This window comes from Pinus tabuliformis, chromosome 9 (assembly GCF_031772625.1).
Source record: "Pinus tabuliformis cultivar Carrire ecotype Pingquan chromosome 9, CPIR1, whole genome shotgun sequence".
Classification (NCBI taxonomy): Eukaryota; Viridiplantae; Streptophyta; class Pinopsida; order Pinales; family Pinaceae; genus Pinus; species Pinus tabuliformis.
In genome coordinates, this window is record NC_142307.1 from 1,888,822,046 (window position 1) to 1,888,842,278 (window position 20,233).

The following is a 20,233-nucleotide window of genomic DNA, read 5'->3' on the forward strand; positions in this document are numbered from 1 at the left end:
ACAGACAGGGCAGGGAAGAGCGGACCCAGAGACTACTCAATTCTGAATCAAATGCAACAGGGAATCAGAGAAAGTAGGGCCGCAGAAGAAGTCCAAGGCTAGCAAGACTTCCCTCAACTCAATAAGCTTGACAGAAGGTGATCTGTATGACATTTGTGATATGGTGATGGATTCCACCGTGAAACTGCTACAAGAGTTTGAGTAGCAACAGAAGCAGGCCTTGGACGCCATTCAGACAGGTCTGCACGAGCTGCAGATCCAGGTGTCACAGGTGCAGACCAGTGTGGGTCAAAGTAGGGTGGCGTCAATGAGCTTGGCGCTTGGAACAATTGAAGCAACATAAATGGTTTGCACCTTGGACCCGCCATTTATCACGTTGCTAGATTGAGCGCTAACCATGGAAGCAGTAGATGATCGAGCTACTATTAGTGCCCTCTAGAAGGTCAAGCGAGACTTTCTAGTGCTTCTAAGAGAAGCCCTTAACACCCTACATGATGGTGTGATCGCAGAACTTTGGGCTTAGGAACAACGAGCATTGAACGTCATCACTGAGCAGAAGGTGAACAACACCCAAATGTTTACCGAGAAGACTTCTTCCAACGAGCTCTTTAAGGCTATCACTGTGAAGAATGAGCACACGACCAAGATAGTGGCTGAAGCATGCAAATTTGTCCTAGAGCTATACATTCCCAACGATGAGCTAGTGGATGTGTGAATTTGGAAGCTCGCTACCGAAGTGCGCAAAGCAAGGAAAAAATTGGCAAAGGTTCAGTTGGATCTGAACCTTAAGATCACAGAACTTGCGTTGAGGGACCAGCCCTCAACTCCACCAGAGGTAAAGGAGCAGCGTGAGGCCATTGTCAGAGATGCAGTAGCCACTGTAGATAGCACAGTGAAGGAGTGCACAATGCTCTTCGAGAAGGCGCTCAAAGTGGTTACCATTTTGCAGGAGGATCCCACCTTGCAAAGGTTGGAAATAAGGCCCGGGAGCTGCAGCAGAGATATGATTAATTCAAAGTGATGGCGCGCACTGTCACCCTTACGCAGAGGCTAGAAAAACCGCATGAAGAAAACATGGTCAAGGAGCAGGTGGATGCAATGCAACACAAAGAGAGCATCCTCAAGGCTAGAATAGGGCCTTGGCCTGATGAAGCCTATGCACCCATAGCCACCATAGAAGGAAAACTAGCTAGTCTAGAGGGAACGCAGCAGAAGGTATAGACAGATTGCGTAGGACCAGCGACAGAGCAGCTGATTAAACAGATTAAGAAGGTGACAACATAGTGCACCGCCGAAGTTGCAGTTGTACAGGTGGAGTTGGGAGGTCTTCACGACAAGATCTCCACACCAGCAGAGTGACTCGAGGGTGAGTCACCAGATTTGTGTTGGGGCCCTATTGGGAACGGGTCCCCTGGGGTCAATTTTGGTGTTAAAAGAACAAGTTTTGGGGCTAAAGACCCAAGTTTTGTGTAAATGAATGTAAAGTCTCCGAATTTTGTGGTCGCAGAGCGCAAATATGTCAAGAGTCAATAAAGGGTTTTCGCCCTTCTTTTTTGTAAAATCATGTCTGATTTAGAGATCTACCCATGGTCCACGGACCATGGGATTGTATAAAAAGGAGGTCTTAGAGGAGTATAAGATAGTCTTATTCAATTCAGTTGAGTCTTGTTATGTTTTATATATGGGTCTGTGAGAGCTAAGAGAGAAGAGTCTTAGCGTAGGAAAAGGCTCTACAGCTGAGTGTGCAGAGGCCTAAGGTAGAAGTCTATAGCTGAGTGCGCGGACCCTAGCAGCTGTGTACGTAGGGTAGTCAGAGTCTGTACTGGATATTTGAATCAATAATAAAGAGGAATATTTTGAAATTACCTGTGTATTTTATTTCATTTCATTGCATGCGATTATGTTATGTTGAATACTAGGTTTATGTTTTAATGCTACTCTGATGCACGAATCTATTTGTTTCTTTGTTTTATATGACCGCAAGTAGAGATATATGTTTAAGAGAAGATAATCCTAAGTGCATGTTAAAGTAACCAATACATAAGAGAATCTAGGTAGATATAGAACTAAGAGTAGTTATAACGTTGCAAAAATGTCTGATCTATCTATTTAGGGCCCGCGAAGGACGACTGGAGACCTTCATGGAGGCGTTGAGGATGAATAAGAGAAGTACTTTGATAAGCCCTAAAGGGCTTATTGATCTGTGTGAAGGAAGGTTAGCGCAAGTAACCAGCATCACAACCATCTCAGGGTGCCGAAAATTGGTTCTTGTATCCCCCCATATTGCTTAGGGTGAGATTTCAGTCTGCGCTCTGTGGGTTGATGCCGAAAGGGCCAGTAGTGTAGGGATTTGCTTGGATGCCTAACGTTGAACCTAGGTCAAGGCCCATCAAGCCAACAAAAGGTATAGATTTTGATGAAATATTTTCTACTATTGTTAAAATGACTTCAATTAGAACTATATTAAGTCTAGTAGCAGTAGAATATTTGCATCTTTAGAAGTTAGATGTAAAGACGGCCTTTCTCCATGGGGATTTGGAGGAAGAGATCTATATGCAACATCCACAAGGGTATGAGGTAAAAATGAATGAAAAACTAGCGTGTAGGTTGAGGAAGAGCTTGTATGGTCTAAAATAGGATCCAAGGTAGTGGTATCTAAAATTTGAGAGGTTTATATCTGAACAAGGTTATACTAGATGTCACTCTGTTCATTATGTTTATCTCAAAAGGAAAAATGATGGAAGCTATATTATATTATTATTGTATGTATATGACATGCATGTTGCAGGGTCTAACATGCAGGAAACAAATGTGCTCAAGAAAAAAATGGCAAATTCATTTACAATGAAGGATTTGGGTGTTGCAAAACAAATCCTTGGTATGAGAATAAATAGAGACAAGAAAAATCATAAATTAGCATCTCAGAGTGAGTACATAGGAAATGTGTTGGAAAGATTTAATATGCAGAATGAAATACCAATTAGTACACCTTTGGCTATCCATTTCAAAATAAGTAAGGAGATGTTTCCAAGAATCAGGAAGAGATGGATTATATGTCTAAAATTCCATATGCACCAGTAGTTGGAAGCTTAATGTATGCAATGGTTTGCACAAGGTATGATATTACACATGTAGTGGGAGTTGTAAGCGAGTACATGAAAAATCCTGGAAAAGAACATTGGATGGCAATGAAGTGGATTCTTAGGTATTTGAGAGGTACCACAAAATCATGCATTATGATTTGGTGGCTCAAACATTGCTTTACAGGGATATGTTGATATAGCTATGGTAGGTGATAGAGATAACATGAGGAGAACCACATGGTATGTGTTTACTTTAGGTGGAGCAATTTTTCGTAGGTTTCCAAAATACAGAGTGTTGTTGCACTTTCAACAACAGAAGCAGAGTATGTTGCTGCTACAGGGGTTAGTAAAGAAATTATTTGGTTACAAAGGTTTATGGATGAATTGGGTAAGAAGCAAGAGATGGGAAGTTTATACATTGATAGTCAGATTTCCATTCATATTACAAAGAAATCAACATTTTAGTCAAAGAATAAACATATACAGCTCAAGTACCATTTCATACAACCAATGTTGGAAGATGGACAGTTGAAGCTTGAAAAGATACACACTAGCCAAAATCCTGCATATATGTTAACAAAAGTTGGAACTAGGGAAAAACTGAGATTTTTCTCAGTTTCAATTGGTCTTCAAGAATGATGATGAAGATGAGAAACAAGCAGGTCCACAGTCGACTCAATGTCCAGCAAATGAAGGAACGGTGGAGTTGATATAATTAGTCTCGAAGTGCAAGGTTGTTGGGTGTGGAGCCTGATTAACTTCCTAATTCAGAGTTATTTGTTTTAGCCATATGTATAACTTAGGAATAATGTACACCCCTCCACACGGGGGGGTGTACAGTCTTCTTGGGGTATATGTTAGTTCCCTATAATACTAGTGTATTCCCTCATTGTTATTGTCATTGTATCCCCATTATTATTATTTTTGAGCCCATGTAGTCCCCATATTGTTATTATTCTTCCCCATATAAGCCCACCAATTTTATTTTTGGTGCCTTTACATTATAGTTGTTATGTCGACTATGATTATATTTTTACCTCTAGACTTTATACAGAGAGGAGGTTTTGTCATTTGAATCATCTAATAATTATTTATTTATGTAATGTAAAAGAGGTTTCTCCCTTGAAGAAGTTAATTTTGAAGTCCTTGATCTATCTCTTATTCTATTTTGTGAGCTCGTCGCATAACATTTAGTATCAGAGCTTGGGATTCTAGGGTTTTGCTTCTTCAAGCAGGACATCTTGGAATTTTTGCTATAATGTTTTTTCTACAATGCTTCAGAAGCTTAAATTTCTACCACGTGTAGCTGAAATCTTGGTGAACTTCGTGTACAAATTTCAGATCTTGGTGCGTTATATTTTTAGAGATATGATTCGAGGAAGTTAGGGTTTTTGCAGGATCCAAAATTCTGTCTCAAATAGATGACCTAGGGAAAAGCATCATAACTTTCATTTCATGTATTAGATTTGAATTCTATAAAACATTTCTGAAATTTCAAGGACTTTAGTTTGTCGTGTAGCAATTTTAGAATTCAAGGTCAAAACAATGACACGTGGCACTCCATACAAGTTCGCTCTACTGAACGAGTCTACAATTAGGTTATCGTGGGAGATCGGGCATAACGCTTTCCTGAAGAATCCATATTGGTTTGACTTGTGTCGTTAGAAAGACAACTCGGAGGGATACCATAGGAAAATTTTTTAAAACTTGGAGATTCGAAATTATAGACATACAATAGATTAAATATTGAGCTCCTACAAAGCGAAAAAAAATGTGTGTAGTTTTTAAAATTTGCATAAGTTTTGTTTGAAAAATTAGTTTGAACTGATTCAAAGGGAATATTGAAGCATAATTATCATTAATTGATGCCCTAAAGAAAGAAAATGGAAACGCCTAGTAAGAAACCTGAAATCTCTACTATGACACATGAAGAAGAGGAATAAATGCAACATGATATATTAAAATTATGAGACTAAGTGCAACACTTTTCTGTAAACCCCCCTCCCACATCCACCCAAGTAACCATGCCAACAGGGGTAAACATGAGATGATAGGCCACTATGATCATATTTGATCCCCCTATGTGATCTAAAGGAAGTGGAATCGACAGAACATTACACAGATTCATCCAACATCATCAACAAAACCCTTAAGAGACAAGTCAGCCACCTAGACAACGTGTCCCTCGGTCCCACTACTTTTTTGAATCTCTTTTCCCATAGTCTCTCTCATGCTATTGGCAAGGGAGTGACCAACAACCCAAAGTCGCTCTCACAGGCCTGCCTTCCAGTGAATAGAGACCAAAATTTCCAGTTTTGCGCCAGTGACCCCGGGATTTAAGCAACTTTTTTCAGGCCCAGAGCCTAGGCCACTATCCAAAATGGAGTGATAATTTGAAATATCTAAAAATACAAGGAAAAAAAGATGCAAAATCAAGAAGCTGAACAAGACTATAAGTAAACCCCTACTAGCCATGTCGGGCATTTCGTTAAACATATCATCAACATGTAACCTACATGTGTAAACAACAAAATTAAGTGTAGGGATCTCATACTTATTTGAGAAAATCTATGAACCACGGTTCCCTCATGTCATTTGCTGCATTATCATCTATTAGGAAATAGATACACTATCCATTCATGTAAATGTAAAAACATGTTGAGAGCCATACATAGATACTGTCACAAAATATACATATAACCAACATAATAGGAACATAAATACCATAAGCATATCAGCCATCAAAATCCACATATACATCAATACATTTACACATGAAAATCAAGGGAATGAATTTATCATTAATGAATGCAATCAACCAACTAGAGATGGGACAACCATGTTCCACCTGACAATAGAATGGTTGAGCCAAATCTCTCTTCATCTATTCACCCCCATGCCATATTCCAAGCATGAATGTGGGACTCATGCCAAAAGAACCAACCAAGGCATACCCAGGCTAAACCACCTCACCCTCATCAATAGAAACTAGGCTTTACAGAAATCCATCCAGGATCACTAGGCCAACACGATGAAGACATCATAGCAAGCTTTACCGTGATATCCACCCAATCATTAGGCCAAACATGCATGGATTCCACCGGCTTTCTCCACCTACACTGTGAGGAACTTTCTTGTTTCCTAGTCTCTCGGGCTTTACTGCAATCCAAACCTGGATCACTAGGCCCTAAACCAAGACCCAATCACCAAGATTTATAACATATCCCAAACCCAAGATTACTAGGCCCAACAAAGAGCAATCCACCTCTTGGATTTACAGTGTATTGTGCCATTCACTGGCAAGGATTCTTAAGCCATCTGAGGCAATACAAAATTTGGATTTACTACAACCCACAATCTGGCTCAAGGGTAAATATGTCATGTGTTCTATCATTTCAGAGATCCATCCCACTCAGCTTTGAATCCATCTAGCAATCCTACTCAACCAAAACATGAGAACCCCATCACACCATGGCTATCCAAAAATGGCAAGGCTAGGCTGAAAACATGGTTACACCTAGCAAAACCCATGCCATGATAGAAAAGAGACACATGAAATTCCATGCATGCCAAATCTAGCAAGGAAAATACACATGCAAGTCGATACCTACAATGAAGCCTATTATAGCTACTTGATCCTGCCTTTCCCTGCTTGATCTTTGCTTCCTCTTTCCCTATTTTCCTTTCTTGCTCTAATGCCAAATTTCTCCAAGAAAATATAATTTTCCAGGAGTGAGAGAGAGAGAGAGATAATATTGAGAGAGCTCCAAAGCTAAACTGACAAAAGGTTCCACTAACCAAGCCTACCCACTAATCTTGATAAAACTTTTTATCAATGATGCCTCTATTTTCTTCAATTTCCATTATTTTCCTTCATTTTCCTCCTGACATGCACCCTCTGACATTTCATCTTCCTTTTCTCTTAATTTCCATATTTTCATAAATAAAATGTGCCAAAATGTCCATTTTTCCTTTCCAAAGCCTTAGACATTGCCTTTGCCAATTTCCTTAGCCATAAACAACCAAATGAACACCCACACCAGGATCTCCTGCCTAACATTCAGCTTTGAATAAGTGTCCCATCAACCGTGGTTATTATTTTTTCCTTTATTTACTTTTATTACATGGAATTTTTACGAGGGTTGTTACAGAAACCTCCCCCTTGGGGGAGACCATCCTCGGTGTTCAATCACACATATACCTCAGAAATCTACAGGAAGAAGACATACTTCTCATGGAGCTTTATAACATAGCTCAATGCAATATTTACAATGAAATAACTTCTCAAAAGAAAAATCATGACAACATCACAACATACTGAATACTAGATATTTATAACATAGCTCATTATGGTATTTACAATAACCACATATACACATATGCACATTTCATAAACAACAAATAAAGGACATGATGCCCGTATCAATCAACAAGGGATCATGGAGGTTCATACCTCTACCCTCAAAAGGAGTACAAGGATTCACTTCCTTCCCAGGAAGTTCAAAATCCACTTCAACGTCCAATATACATCCAATCTCTAGCGCTATAATCTTGTGCCACTTTTCCTCTAAGTGAACAGTTATCAACTCATTGTTCTAGGGAAAAATCCCAATGTGTATCTGATTCCATCTGGTCTTATTAATGACCAAAAAAAATCCATCCCCCACCTTCCCTTCTCTGCTATGCAGTCCCTTGGGCAATCTGGTCAATCCCTTTCGTGCAATCACTCACCTTCCAAGTTCCATTGGCACCTCCATCCCGGTCATTCCATCCCTTCACAAGGCTTCCTCACATCGGAAGATACAAAAACCAAGGCATATCCATACCTCAAAACCATCATACCGGTCATAACATGCTCATGGAAATCAGTTGACACTATTGGGTACTAGTGTCCCATAATGGCCCTACTCCTAAATGCTTTACCAATGTACTACTACCTATTTTAATTTCTTTTGTTACTGTTGCCAATACTTACAGTCGATTTCAACCACCCAACGGGCATTTCATGCATTTTTGTTCCAAGCACATAACTTCCATTATATTTAAAATAAATTGAAATATCCTCAAATCATACCTCATTGGTAGCTCGTCAATAAGGTACACTTGCAATCCTATTTACTTCCTGTCACAACAAGTCAAGCTAACTGTTTGATTAAAGCATCATGTATAAACATATAACATTTAGTTAGCTCAAAACACAGCCATCATATATCAACATCAAAAATCACATGCAACCATAATAAACTAGAATCTTAGATCACATGTAATCATCATGTACCATAATCATAAATCACATGCATACTAAAACTGAAATAAAATGTTGATACTTATACTTTCATCAATCCTTAGCTTCTATCTTTGACTTTATTTGGTACACACTTCGGACCAGTGGCACACCCGAAAATCACCCAGTGTCTTCTCCTCAACCATGTACTTGTACGCATGGTGTGCATCACACACATACAATCACACACTACATACAACACCATGCAATACATGCAGCTACACCTAACATACAACACATACACTTACACCCGCTGTACAACACAACACAATACGTATATAGAGTGCAACAAAATGAATGAATATGTCACGATACCATGACTACACAATGCACATACATAGTACTCCATGCTCGCAACACAAAATTTACGACATGCACTCAATCCCACATGTACACTAGTACCACATGTACAAAGAACCACATGCACAACGACAGATGTACACAACACCGCCTACACAACATGCACACAACGCCTCATGTACACTGCACCACTGTACAATGTGTACACAATATCACATATACACAGTACCACAAGAACAATAGGTAACAACACCACATCTACATAGCGCCACATGCATCATGACATGTACATAGCACCACCTACACACAGTGCCACTTGTAAAACATGTACATAGCACCACATGTACACAATACCACCTGTAAAATCATACACACGACACCATATGTACATAGCACCACATGTACAACATGCATGCAACACCACCTATACATAGCGCTTCATATCCAACATGTACATAGCATCATCTGTACATAGAACTACATATCCAATAATGTGCACAACACCATATGCAATATTCACACAACATTATATGTACTATCTTGTACATAACACTGCATAAACAACATGTACACAAACTATATATACACACCACCAAATGTGCACACATCACAGCAGTAGTACCACACATCCAAAACCACATTGTCCTTACCAAGAAACCTAGCTTTCAGTGTCTTATCCATGCTTATCATCGCATGCCGCAAACTACACTGCTTTCATTTTCCTGATGTATCCCTCGATATAACCTATCCATAACATAAGAATAGGCATAATTGACGCATACAATATAAATTCATATTCACATGAGACTGACCTCATATATTTGTCATGACTACTCTTCCCACTTGATTCCTCATAGCCAAGAACTTCTTCATGCCCTTCGTTTTCATAAGTAATCATTCCGCCACAAGAACAATTCTTGATGATCTGTGAGACAAAAACTTACATACACACACACACACACACATATATATATATATATTAGCATTAAATAATAATGATCCATGATGACCCTGTTAGACATGACATACATACATACATATATAAACATCAACATCATGATGATCATAACATAATTACCAGATAACATAAGGTATAAGTTAAGAGAACTTCCTTATTTGTGCACAACATGCACAACATTGAGAACCACTGTTTTGAACTTCGTCAAACCATCCAACACCTTAGGTCCATTTACTTTACCTTTTTTGGTTACCCTTCTCATGTCTGTACTACCACCATCCATTTACCAAAATCGACCCATCCAATCCAAACGAATGTCATAGTCTTACCTTCCGTTGTGCTTACTCATACATCGAGCTTCATTTCATGTTGGGTACCATACAAATCTCATTGAGCTCCATCAACTTTCCTCTTTCCCAACCAATTCCCAAGACTCAAAACAATAAAAGGTAATAATGAAGACAACAACAAGAAGACCATGAAAACGAAAAGAAATACAAAATCACAACAAAGTGGCATAGCTATGCACCAGACACAATCAAAATTGAAAATCGGGCACAACAATCGCAAAAGACCAAAAACACAAGACTAACAAGAGACACCATGACTCAATCCCCTTGGTTCCCAAGGAAATCTTGACCTAAGCTTTCTTCGATATTTCATGGAAGCCTATCTTTCCATGAACTCCCTGGATCATGATGTCATTAACACATAACTGTTAGTGCATAAAGAAACATAACAATACACTAGCTACCTCATCTTGTTGTGCCAAACGTGTTGATTGCAAATGAACACATCCACTCCATCTCTCAAGGGACTCCAATCCTTTGATAGATCCACCTATAACTAAATACTAGCTAATATACCGGTCAAGTACATATTCATGAATATAGCATGTATCCATATAATGCCAGACAAGATCAAGGTTAAGTATATTTCCTGTAGGAAAAGCACTCATTCTTTTTAACTTTTGCCTTGCTGCAATCACAACTTACTATGGAATGTCGCATCACCCAACTTTTAGTCATATAAACACATCAACTATTACCTTGTCACGCTAATACCAAGCACATTTCTTGCAACTTCTGACACATGTCAACCACATTTTCCAAATATCAAAACAATCATATCTATCAATTTGAAATAAACCTTTACCAAGACTAACAATCATGTCATAATCCATAGTCAACTCATAGTTCTTAGAAAAAATGCTACAAATTTCAACTACATTCAAGTACATACCAATTGTCTTAACACATATGTTAGTACAATTATCTTAAAACCAGGTCATTTGAACACATACTCATATTACGCAATAAATCAAACATTCAACAAACTTTCATACATACCATGTTAACTAAATTAACTAGATGATTTGATCAAATAGTTAAGCACCACATATATGCCATAAGAAAACTTGTACCTTAATGTATCTCAGGGGAGGCTATCCTGTCTGCACAATCAATCTAGGTTAGAATGATACAACTTCACAACATATCAACTCAAACATAAATCATGATATCCATAATAGTAAATAACTAACATGTTCACACCACAAGCTCATAAACATTGGTCATTCATGCATATCAATCACATATACAAAGTCAATCCATATTAGTACAACATCATATCACAAATATGTCGCCGCACACCTGCATATTGTAACCATAACCATATGCATAGGTCAAACCATGTTAACACAATACATATAACATCAATATCTTCAATGGAATGAACATAACAATCATGCATATGACCAATCCAAATTACAACATCAAGATCTCCATGAAATAACCATAATCATCAAGTTAATAGCATATAACAACAATAAGCTATAAATCATGCTCATCAACAAGACATAACTTAATCATCAATTTGTCTAACATAAAACAACAATAGCAATTGATATAACCACAGGTTACCATCATTCATGACTATCCGACACATGTGCATATGACTACACTAATCTACTAGAATCTATCATGTACATAACCATAACATCAAAAGACATGTACATAAACCTAATGTATATAACCCTAATGCATATAAAAAATCCTTAACCTAAATACCTGCATGTCCAACATACAAACCTGTATGACAGCATTCTCTTGCATCAAGGTCCAATGTTGGAACTTCACTTGATGATCTACATCTCCTTCTTTACCTCATTCAACACATTAGCATCATAACATACCAATACCACCATGATGACCTAAATTGCATACCATGACTTCACAAGGAATGTGTGACCTAATATTCATGCATAATTGTAACCAATACCCTACATGCATAACAACTACATCTAGACATATAACGCATGAGTACCAAACCATACACACATCATTTTAGCTAGAGTCCAGTCATCAATGCATGGCCATATCAAATTCACAAGCCATCACCTCATGCATGACCACAACCATTACTCCACTGTACGCATTTCCACATGCAACCATCAACATGCATAAGCTATGCATAATCAACTACACATATCCATGAACATATGTAGTCGAACATAAGCGATCAATACTTGTAACCAACCTACAAGAATGACACATGTAATCAAACATATAAGAATGCAACCTAACATACAAGGATGTAATCAACCGAAATATAACAACATGTAAAAGACATATAACAATATGTAACCAATCATATACTCATGACGATGCATTTCACAAAATCAACATCAAGCTCCTCATGACAACCTTACTACATCCATGATCAACATTATGCAATGCAACAAGCACATGGAACGCAAGTGTAAGAGACATGCATGCAACTAACATGCATGCATGACCAAAACACACTGCCCATCCAATTCAAGGGGTGAACCATGCTCTGATACCACTCTGTGATATCAGATATGACCCAAAGAGAGCACAACCTGCTCTGATACCACTTTGTAACACCCTCCTCCAAAATCCACCCAAGTAACCCTGCCAACCGGGGTATACATGAGATGAGAGGTCACTATAATCATATTTGACCTCCTTTGTGACCTTAAGGAAGTGGAATTGACAAAACATCACACAAAGATCATCATAAAAAAAACCGTCAGGAGACAAGTCATCCACCCACATAGCCTGTCCCTTGGTCCCACTACATTTATGGATCTCTTTTTCCATAGTCGCTCTCATGATATGGGCAAGGGAGCGACCAACAACCCAAAGCTGCTCTCACATGCTTGCCTTCCAATGACCAAAGACCAAAATTACCAGTTATGTGCTAGTGACCCCAGGATTTAAGCCACTTTTTTAGGCCCAAAGCATAGGCCACTGCCCAGAATGGAGTGATAGCTTGAAATCATTAAAAATACAAGGAAACAATGATGTAAAATCAATAAGATAAACAAGACTATAACCGGTCTCCTACTAGCCATGCCACGTATTTCGTCAAACATATCATCAACACGTAACCTATATGTGTAAACACTAAAATTAAGTGTAGGGTTCTCATACTTATCTGAGAATCGCTATGAACAATTTTTCCATCGTGTCATTTTTTGCATTAGCATCTATTAGACCATAGATACACTATCCATTCATGTACAAGTAAAAACATGTTGAGAGACGTACATACTTGTTGTCACAAAATATACATATAACCAACATAATAGGAACATAAATACCATAAACATATTAGCCATCAAAATCCACATATACATCAATACATTTACACATGAAAGTCAAGGGAATGAATTTGTCATTGATGAATGCAATCAACCAACGGAGATGGGACTACCACGTTCCACCCGACCATAGAATGGTTGAGCCAAATATCTCCTTAGCCATTCACCCACGTGCCATATTCCAAGCATGAATGTGGGACTCAAACCAAAAGAACCAACCAGGGAATAGCAAGGCTAAACCAACTCACCCTCATCAATAGAAAGCGGGCTTTACTAAAATCCATCCTGGATCACTAGGCCAACACAATGAACACCTCATAATAGGCTTCACCGCGATCTCCACTAGATCACTAGGCCAAACAAGCATGGATGCCACCGAATTTCCCCACCTACACCGTGAGGAATTCTCATGTCTCTTTTTCTCTCAGGCTTTACCGGAATCCAAACCTGAATCACTAGGCCCTAAACCGAGATCCACTGTACAAGATTTACTACATATCCCAAACCAAGATTACTAGGACCAACTAAGAGAAATTCACCTCTTGGATTTACTGTATATCCTACCATTCATCGACAAGAAATCCTAGGCCATTCGAGGCAACACAAAATCTAGCTTTACTGCAACCCACATTCCGATTCAGGGGTTACTAGGCCATGTGTTCTATCATTTCAGAGATCCACCTCACTCAGCTTCAAATCCATCCATCAATCTAGCTCAACCAAAACATGAGAACCCCATCACACCATGTCTATCCAGAAATGGAAACACTAGGCTGAAAACACAATTACACCTAGAAAAAATCATGCCATGACATAAAACAACCACATCCAATGCCATGCATTCCAAATCTAGCAAGGAAAATACACATGCAAGTTGATACCTATAATCAAACCTATTGTAGCTGCTTGATCCTCCCTTTCCCTACCTTATATTTTCCTCCTCTTACCTTCTTTGTCTTTCTTGGTCTAATTCCAAATTGCTCCAAGAAACTCTGTGTCCAAGAGTGAGAGAGACAGATAGAATAATGAGAGAGCTCCAAAGCTAAACTAATAAAAGGTTCTATTGACCAAGCTTGCCCACTAATGCTCAAAATCCTTTTTATCAATGAGGCCACTATTGTCTTCAATTTCCATTATTTCTCTTCATTTTCCTCCTGCCATGCAACCTGTGACCTTTCATCTTCCTTTTCTCATAATTTCCATTATTTTCATAAATACAATGTGCCAAAAATTCTATTTTGCCTTTCCAAAGCCTTAACCATTGCATTTCGCAATTTACTTGGCCATAAACAACCAAATGAACACCCACACCAAGATGTCCTGCCCAACATTCAACTTGGAATAAGTGTCCCATCAAACATGGTTATTATTTTTGCCTTTATTTACTTTTAATACATGAAATTTTCATTAGGGTTGTTACAATTTCTCTCTTACAAAAAGTAACAGAAGCTAAGATGGATGGTTTGAAGAATGGTATAGAAGAAAAACTGAAAAGAAACATGGAAGATTTGAAGAAAGACATGGAAGCTCAGATTGAGGGTATAGAAGGAAAACTGAAAGGAAACATTGAAGATTTGAAGAAAGACATGGAAGGTTTGACAAAGTTTCTACAAGAAATGCTTCCTAATGGCGAAAAGGAAGAAGAGGAAACTCATGATGAGAACAAAAGAAATATTAATCATGATTTCAAAGACTCTAAAATTGGATTGAAGGCCCACCATATTATGAATATCGATATGAGGAAGTTTTATGGCAAGGATCTCGTAACATCGATACCACAGATGGAGCAATATTTTGATCTTCATAATGTTCAAAACACATAAAGGTACACATCACAACTTTATATTTAGAACCTAATCAGCTTCTATGGTATCGATGGATTTTCTCTCATAAACAAATGGTCACTTAGTCAATTTTTACGGAGGAAATGATAGCACATTATGAGGATACAAAGAGAAGCACCTTCTTTAGCTAATTGATAAGTATCAAACAAAAGGGCTCAATGGTGGAGCATATTAAGGACTTACAAAACTTGAATATAAGGGTAAATGGTATTCTAGAGGAGTATAGGATTGATGTCTGCATAAGGACTTTAAAGGATAACATCCAACATGAGGTTCACCTTTGGGAACCTGATTCATTGAAGAAAACAAAATTATGGCAACAAGGAAGCCTATCACTCACAACTATAAAGATAGAAGTGTTGTTGCACCTAGTCTTCCATAACCTACAAGTTTTACACTAAAAAAATTGGAAGAAAAAGAGAAAATGGATTTGTTACAGTTGTGATAGAAAATACACTAAAGGTCATAAGTGTGTTTAGAAGAAATTATTTTACATAGATTGTGAAGAGAGGAAAGAAAAGGAACAAGAAACTTCAAAAGAAGAGGATATACACCAGGAACCAACGCTTGAGAAAGAATAAATGAGTCTGGCCATATCTTTTAATGCATTAGCCGAAATTACCCCTCTTGAAACTCTTAAGATAGAAGGGTATATCGAGAAGGAAAACACAATAGTCTTGATCGATTCGGGTAGTACCCATAATTGTATTCATTGTAAGATGGCCAAGGAATTGAATTGTTTCCTATATGCAACACCAGAGTGTCAAGTGATGGTTGCAAATTAAGGAACCATAAATTTCTCTGGAAAGTGCAATAATATCAACCTATATATGGGAGAATATGTATTGAATAGTCTACTTCTTTCCATTCTAATGGGTGGTGCTGATGTTGTACTAGGAGTCCAATGGTTACAATCTTTGGGTACGATAGCTTTTAATTTTCAAGAACTTTTCTTGAATTTTTTTTGGGAAGGAAAGGAAGTTGAATTAAGGGGTATCGCAGGGAAACCAAGAAATATAATAAGCTCTAATGGCATGAAAAAACTTATAAAGAAATAACAATGAGGCGTAATTGCACAATTATGTTCACTAGAGGTTCAAACATTGAAATCATCTATTTCTCCATATCTCCAAAAAGTCTTGGACAATCATTCCAAGGTATTTGAGACTCCTAAAGGTCTCCCACCTATTTGTGATCATGACCATGCTATTCATTTGATTCTATAAAGTGTTCCTCCAAACATCAGGCCTTACAAATATTCCTATGCCCAAAAGAGTGAAATTGAACACATGGTTGCAGAAATACTAGAGGCTGGTATAATTCAACCTAGTCAAAGTTTTTTATCTACTCCTGTAGTATTGGTGCACAAGAACGATGGATCATGGCACATGTGTCTGGATTATATGGATCTCAACAAGCTCACTATCAAATATAAATTTCCCATTCCTATCATTGGTGAATTATTGATAAATTACATGGAGAATTTTACTTCACCAAGTTGGATCTTCATTCAGGATATCATCAAATAAGAAATGAAGATTGAAGACATTCCGAAAACAACATTTACAACTCATGAGGGTCATTATGAATTTTTGTTCATGCCTTTTGGCCTTACCAATACACCTTCTACATTTCAAGGTTTGATTTATTCCGTTTTCAAACCCTTCCTTAGAAAATTTGTGTTAGTATTTTTTGATGATATACTAATCTACAACAACTATTCAAAGGATTATGTTCAACATGTTGACAAGGTGCTCAAAATATTAGAGGAGAAACAATTATATGCAAAAATCACCAAATGTTTCTTTGGAGTACTATTGGAGGAGAAACAATTATATACAAACACCTCCAAATGTTTCTTTAGAGTGCATGGTATTATCGCAACTTTGTTAAGAATTATGGGAGAATAGTAGCATCTCCAACAACATTACTGAATAAAGATTTATTTTCTTGGACTCCATAAGAGGGTAAGGCCTCTGAACATCTTAAAGAGGAAATGTGCCAAGCACCAGTCTTAGCTACACTAGACTTCACAAAAAACCTTTATTGTGGAATTTGATGCCTTGGGAAATGGGATTAGAGTTGTTTTAATGCAAGAAGGAAGACTCGTTGCTTTTGAAAGTCATCCAATCAAAGGAAAGTACTTATACAAAGCTATTTATGAGAAGGAAATGTTGGCAATACTACATGCAATTAAGAAATGACGACCTTATGTAATGGGAAGACTAGGGGAGTTTTGAGGTATAAAATGTGCCTCATAAGGAAATTATAAAATAATAGTGGAAATAACAAAATAAGATTAGACGACATCATCAAATTTTAGAGGAAAAAAAGAAAAACTATTTTTTCAACTCATATTTTCAACTTATCTCCCTATGGGTTTACTCAAATGTCGAGTGGAAACACTCATTGGATGGATAATTTGATTCCTCATCCAAGGAGTGCGCATGTTCCATACGTTTGATGGACCTTGCTACACAAAAAATGAGAAATACATGAAAAGCGTGATTGCAATCACGTTTTTTCATGTATTTCTCATTTTTCGTGTAGCAAAGTCCATCAAAAGTATTCAACAACGGTACTCTTTGGATGATGAATTAAATTTTCATCCAATGAATAATCCCATTCGAAATTTGAGTAACACCTTAGGAAGATAAGTTGAAAAAACGAGTTGAAAAAGTAGTTTTACTATTTTATTATTTTTTATCATTTTTACTTTTTTTTAATCCAAAAATGGTGAATCATCCCCCATAGTTGAAATCATCATCTTGAATCCTATTGGTTCTTATAAAGTTTTTATTGGCTGTACATTTTTCTTAGGAGACCCATTTGAGACCTCTAAAATCCCCTAATGAAACTTCAAGGTAAAAACAGATCATGATAGGCTTAAATACTTTTTAGAACAAAGATTTTCTTCGGAAGATCAACAAAAATGGGTCACAAATATGTTGGCTTATGAATTTGAAATAATCTACAAAAAAGGGAAGAGAAATGTTGTTGCAGATGCACTCTCAAGAAAGGATGAGGATGTGGAAGCATTTCTTTGTGCTATTTATATTATCCAACGAGATTAGATAACCAAAGCACGAGATGAATGTAAGAAATACGAAGAAGTGTGGGCACTCATTCAATAGTTGCAGCAAGATCCAAGTACATATGATACATTTATTTGGACAAATGATTCATTATGGTACACATATCGCTTATATATTTGTAAGAATTTCCAACTCAAATAAAATACTCTTCTAGAATTGCACACCTCTCCCTTATGAGGGAACTTAGGATTTTTAAAAACTTAACATAGGGTTAAGAAGGAATTTTTTTGGGATGGCCTTAAATCTGATATTCAAAATTTTGTGGCGGGATGTTTGGTTTTCCAACAAACTAAAGTTCATACAATTAAGTCCTATGGTCTATTACAACCATTATCCATTCCAAGTCAACATTGGGAGGATGTTTCAATGGATTTTATCACTAATTTATCCAAGTCCGAAGAATAGTGTCATCATGGTAGTAGTTGATAGACTTACCAAGTATGCACACTTTTTTCATTATCTCATTCATTTAAAGCCAGTACAGTTGCTACTGCATTTATGGAAACAATTCAAATGCTACATGGAAACCCGAAGATTATTTTAAGTGATAGAGATCCCATTTTCACTGGAAGTTTTTGGATGAAATCATTTTCTTGTCCGAGTACTCAATTAGCTCATAACTCATCTTATCATCCTCAATCTAATTGGAAAACTGAGATAGTAAACAAATGTTTGGAAGGATATCTTCATTGTTGTGTATCTGATAAACAAACACAATGTTTCAAGTGGTTACCTCTAGCTGAATGGTTCTATAACACTTCCTTCCATACTGTAGCAAAAATGACACATTTATGACACTTTATGAATATCATCCACCATCCATCATATCAACTTTAAGAGAAAATTCTAAGGTTCAAGTTGTGGAAGATCACATCGAGCATCAATAACAAGTTATCCAACTCTTAAAGGATTACCTCACTTTGGTGCAGAATAGAATGAAACAACAGGTAGATCAACATCACAACGAAAGAATTTTTCATGTAGGTGACTGGGTATTTTTATAGCTACAACCATACCAAAAAATATCCCTCAACAAGCTAAGAAGGATAATAAATTATCACCAAAGTATTATGGTCCTTAAAAGGTGTTGAAAAATATTGGTACTATGGCATACAAATTGGATCTTCTTTCATCTTCCGAGTGCACCTAGTTTTCCATGTTTCATGCTTAAAGAAGATTATAAGTGACAAGCTCCCACTTCAAACAATATTTCCAGAACTTGAAGAGGAAGGAAACTTCATATTGGAATCTAAAGCAGTCACAGAAACAAGAACTCGACAACTACGAAATCGATCAATTTCGGAGTATATCATCAAGTGGAAGAACTTACCCACTGAAGATTCCACATGGGAGGATGAGAATTTTACACAAAAGCATCGAGAACTACTCAAGCGTTGAGGACAACACTTTTTTGAAAGAGAAGGGAATCTTAGGTCCATATAATACTATTGTATTCCCTCATCATTATTGTCAGTGTAGCCCCTTATTGTTATTTTTGTGCCCATTTAGTCCCCATATTGTTATTGTTGTGCCCCATAGAAGCCCACTATTATTATTGTTGTGCCCTTACATTATTATTGTTATGTCAGTTTCGATTATATTATGACCCCTTAGACTCCTATATATAGAAAGGAGGTTTTTTTCATTGAATCATCCAAGAATTTTTCATTTGTGTAATTTAAAGGAGGTTTCCCCCTCGAAGAGGCTAATTATGAATTCGTTGATATATCTCTTCTTCTATTTTGTAAGCTGGATGTATACCCCAGGTAGAATGTACACCCTCCATGTGGGGGGTGTAAAATCTCCCTGGGGTATACATCTGGCTACAATAAAGACCTTTGAATCAGGAAGATAATCAGGATCCACACCCAACAATATCCCACTTGGAGACTGATATTAGAAACTCCACCGTTGCTTCATTTGATTGACAATATAAAAGAAAGGACTAGTTGTTTCTCCATGGACATAGTCCAAATTGGGTGAACCACATATATCTGTATTTCTCTTGTTTTATGTGTTTTCTATGTTTGTGTTTCAATAA

At 37.3% G+C, this 20,233-nt stretch overlaps 1 pseudogene; it reads left to right on the forward strand.

Annotated features, from left to right (window-relative positions):
* The first annotated feature begins 1,020 nt into the window (after positions 1-1,020).
* Positions 1,021-20,233, forward strand: part of LOC149156476 (vacuolar iron transporter homolog 3 pseudogene) — a 53,240-nt pseudogene continuing 34,027 nt past the window's right edge.